Here is a 4,883-nt window from a genome sequence, read left to right on the forward strand (position 1 = left end):
GTCAAACCCACAATGGCAGTTATAAGAATAACCTGGTTAGTGGATCTGAGTGGACTCCCCAAGGGTTAGATGCCCTCCAATTCTCAGAGCCTACCAAGAAATGTCTCAACATCTAGTGCAAAAGCAGCAGCTCACCCCTCATTCTTAATAGGCTGTCCTGACAAGGTCCAGATGTCTGAAGCACATGCCTGATACCAAAGGCAGGATGCTTTGTCTGTGTTAAGAAGCCAGCAGGACAGAGCTCTGACCAGAAAGAATGACATGTCCCCAGCAATGGTGTGTTCTGGCCTGGGGTAATAAAACTGTTCTCATTACCCAGGGGAATTGGCTTATGAGCAAGAGCTGCTTGGAACAAGCAGCCTGGAGAATGTTAGTGATCAGGTCGACCTCTGGAGGTCTCCCCTGACTCCCTCAGCTTCCAAGGAGGTGTCTATTCTGCCTGGCACTTCTCCAATCTCCCTCAGAGTAGAGGCAGGACCATGGCTAGGAGGTCCATTTGGTCCATCTACTTCAAAGCTTTGGCATTACAAAGCTTCTATAGGATGCCAGAGGTCCTTGCAGACATTGTATCCCCTGAGATTTTTCTCCCTGACCTTGACCAGTCTCATGGAGTGTCCTGAAGGAAGTCTTCCAGGTGGCCTGCTCCCCAAATATCTCTGGGAGGCCTGAATTTATTGTGGAAATAATACTGACAACAACCTAGAATCCCTAAGGCTGGCCCAATTTCCTGTTTGTGGAGTTGGGAGCACACCGATCATTCGGGAATGGGTCCTGGTCCCACAGTTCTGCTAGTCTGTTTTCTCTCCAGATCTTGTCACTTTCAGTAACATACCTTCAAATTCCTTGATTGTTCTCCTCTCTCATCCCCTTCCTGCTACCTTGCGCATCCAGGGAGTTTTAAACCTTACATGTATAACTCAATCCTGAAATTTCCATTGTTTATTTTTTAATCCACTTGTTTGAAGTGTTCACAATTGCTTGTTGGATTATTTTCTAAATCCTTTAATCCTGATACTAGTGTCTTCTCAGTGCTGCTCACATCTGGTTGCCTCTTATTTAAATTGAAATGTTTTCTGGATCTTGGTACCGTGGGTAAACCTAGGATGAATATTATAAAACTGAGTTTTACTAATAGCTTCTGTCTTTGCATGCAGTCCACCTGTTAACCTAATTGACCCTTGACCAGTGGCCTGTGAAAGTGCTGTGCATCTGAACATAAACTCCCATGGTATGGCTCTGACCAATCTCCCTCACCCAGATAGAGACGCCACCCAGGGTCTGCTCAGCCCCAGAGTGAATGGGGGCTGCTGGGTGCCTCGTTAGCACAGGAGGGAAGTGTGGAAATCGGCGCCCTTCTCTCAGGCTTGAGCGAGAAGTGGGCAGCCCCTCATTACTGCACGGGGTGAGAGAGAAGGTTCTTCCCGGGAGCTCTGCTGCATCGTGCCACTCTCAATTCATGCCTGCTTGCTTTGGTAACAGCACAGATGCTAATCTTTTTGCGGCTCGTTGCTGGCTTTCGGGGATCTTTTTGATGGAGACGGGGGATTGATAATGTGAAATTATTAAGAATAATATTAAGAATCTCACTGGCTCTGTGTGGAAAACAGGTTGTAGGGAAGGGGGAGACCCATTAGAAGCACTACGTAGGAGTCCAGGTGTGGGCCCGGTGCGGTGGCTCACGCCTGTAATCCCAGCACTTTAGGTGGCCGAGGCAGGTGGATCACCTGAGGGTCAGGAATTCGAGATTAGCCTGGCCAACATGGTGAAACCCCTTCTCTACTAAAAAAAATAAAAATAAAAAAATTACAAAAAATTAGCCGGGTGTAGTGGCGGGTGCCTGTACTCTCAGCCACTTGGGAGGCTGAGGCAGGAGAATGGCCTGAATCTGGAAGGTGGAGGTTGTAGTGAGCCAAGATTATGCCATTGTACTCCAGCCTGGGTGACAGAATGAGGCTATTTTCTTTTTTCAAAGAAACAGTCCAGGTGTGCATAGGCATGGAGGTGAGAACTGGTCGGATACGAGCCTATGTGTCAGGAAAAACCGACAACTTCTGGATACTTGAGGTGGGAATACTATATGGAAAACTCGGAGAAAGTCGCAAGTTCAGCATAAGTTTGATAGGCATGAAAACTGCTAATTTCTTTCAAACTTGCTTTACTTCTTAAATCTTATTAATTGGCAAACAACTGCATATCCAAGGGATGCATAGCCCATCTTTTGATACATAATTATAATGATCATATTAGGGTGATTAGCATAGCCATCTCAAACGCTGCTTCTGTGTTGGGATTATTCAATAGCCTCTTAGCTATTCGAAACCAGATAACTTAACGATAGTCATCCTACAGTGCTCTATAGAGCACGAGAACCTCCTTCCTATCTAGCTGTAATTCTGTATCCTTTAACAAGTCTCTCCCTGCCCCGCCCCCGCTACCCTTTCCAGCCTCTAGCATTGTCCTACTTTTTTCTCAGATCAACTTTTTTAGCTTTCATACAAGTGAGAACATGCGGTGTTAACTTTGTTCCCGACTTATTTCACATAATGTCCTCCAGTTCCATGTTGCTGTGAATGACAGGATTTCATTCTTATGGCTGAAGAGCAATATATACCACACTTGACCCATTTATCTGTTGGACACTTAGATTGATTCCATATCTTGGCTATTGTGAATAGTTCTGCAATGAACATGGGGGTGCAGATGTTTCTTTAATATGTTAACTTCCTTTCCTTGGGATAAGTTTCTGGTAGCAGGATTGCTGGATCACATGGTAGTTCTACTTGTAGTTTTTGGAAGGGACCTCCATACCATTCCCCAGTGTCTGTGCTAGTTTATATTCCCACCAACAGTGTATAAGTCCTTTTTTCTGCAACCTTGCCAGTGCTTATTTTTTCTTTTGATAATAGCCATCCTCACTGAGGTGAGATGATACCTCATTGTAGCTTTGATTCGCATTTCCTAATGAATAGTAATGTTAAATATTTTTTCATACTTGACCATTTGTCTTCCTTTAAGAAATGTCCACTCAGATCATTTGGCCTTTTTAAAAACTGGATTTTTCTCTTGATATTTGAGTTCCTTGTATATTCTGGATATAGATCCCCTAACAGACAAGTAATTTGCAGATATTTCTCTCATTCTGTAAGCTGTCTCTTCAGTGTTTCCTACGCTGTGCCAGAAGCTTTAGTTTGGTATAATTCCTTTTATTTTTCCTTTTGCTTCCTGTATTTTTTTGAGGTCTAACTCATAACCTTTTCTCAGACTCATAGTCCTGAAATGTTTCCCCTATGTCTTCTAGTAGTTCTGTTTTGGATCTAACATTTAGATCTCTGATTCATTTTTTGATTTAGGTCTCTGATTCATTTTTTGTTAATCTTTATATAGGGTGAGAGAAAGGGGTTGGTGTCTAGTTCTATTCTTCGCATTTGGATATCTAATTCTCCCAGCACCATTTATTGAAGAGACTATACTTTCCCCAATGAGTGTTCTTGGCACCTTTGTCAAAAGTGACTTGGCTGTAGACATGTGGATTTGTTTTATTGGTCTACATATGTGGCTTTTACGCTATTACCATGCTATTCTGGCTACTACAGCTTTGTAGTACATCTTGATGTCTGGTACTGTACCTTCAATGTTCCTTTTGCTCAGAATTGTTCTGGCGCTCTGGGGTCTTTTGGTTCCATTAAAAACTTCAGGAAATTTGTTTTCTATTGTGAAGAATGCCATTAGTACTTTGATAGGGATTGCATTGACTCTCTAGATTGCTTTGGGTAGTAAGGACACTGTAGATCTCACAGTCTAAGTGTGGGATGCCTTTCCATCTGTATTCTATTTTTCTCAGTTTGTAGTTTTCCTTGTTAGAGGTTTTATACCTTCTTGCTGAAATTTATTTCTAGGTATTTTTTGGTAGCTTCTTGAGATTCTTTCTCTTTTGGCTAGTTCATTGTTCACATGTAGAAATGCTGCTGACTTTTGTATGCTTTGTATATTGTAACTTAATTTGTTTATCAGTGAAGAGTTTTTTGGTAGCATCTTAGGTTTTTCTATATGTCGCCACCTGCAAATGCTGACAGTTTGACTTCCTCCTTTTCAAGTTGGATGCCCTGTATTTTTTCTTTTTTTGCATAATTGCTCTGGCTAGGACTTCCAGTACTCTGTTGAATAAGAGTTGACAATAGGCATTCTTAAAGGAAAAGCTCTTAGCAGAAAAGCTTAGCTTTTGCCCATTCAGTAGGATGTTAACTATAGGGTTATCACATGTGCAACGGGCTTTCCTACTGCCCAGGTAGAGCCAATTTAATAAGACAGGGGAATTGCAGTGGGGTTTTACACATACAGTCAGGTAAATGAGACTAGAATTTTATTATCACTCTAATCAGCCTCCCCAAGAATTGAGGCTAGAATTTTTCAGATAGTTTGGCGAATAGGGGCAGCTAAGCAATGGATGCTGCTGACTGGTTGGGAGTGCCATCATAGGGGTGTGGGAAATGGTCCTTGTGGGTGCCAAGTTGCTTCTGGGTGGAACCATACTTTGTCAGAAATGTAGAGGGAACCCTCTTGGCCAATCTTAGCTTCTTTAGTAGTGATATTATGTGCAGGAGTAACTGGAAGTTGCAAATCTTGTGACCTCTAGAGTAATGGCTGATAATTGTTTTGTCTATACTGTAGCAGAATTTAGGCTCCTCTTACCCTTCTAAACTGGTGGGGTCTCACTAGCTTTACAAAGGTGGCTGAGTTTGGGGAAGGTCTATTTTCATTTAGACTGTAAACTAAATATCTTCCAAAGTGAGCTTGGCCAAGGCCCAGAAATAAGAGCAGCTGTGGAGGGTAAAGACAAGATAGCAGTTGGTTAGATCAGATCCTTCATTTTCATAACTTTCTCC

This window comes from Chlorocebus sabaeus, chromosome 8 (genome assembly GCF_047675955.1).
Source record: "Chlorocebus sabaeus isolate Y175 chromosome 8, mChlSab1.0.hap1, whole genome shotgun sequence".
Lineage (NCBI taxonomy): Eukaryota > Metazoa > Chordata > Mammalia > Primates > Cercopithecidae > Chlorocebus > Chlorocebus sabaeus.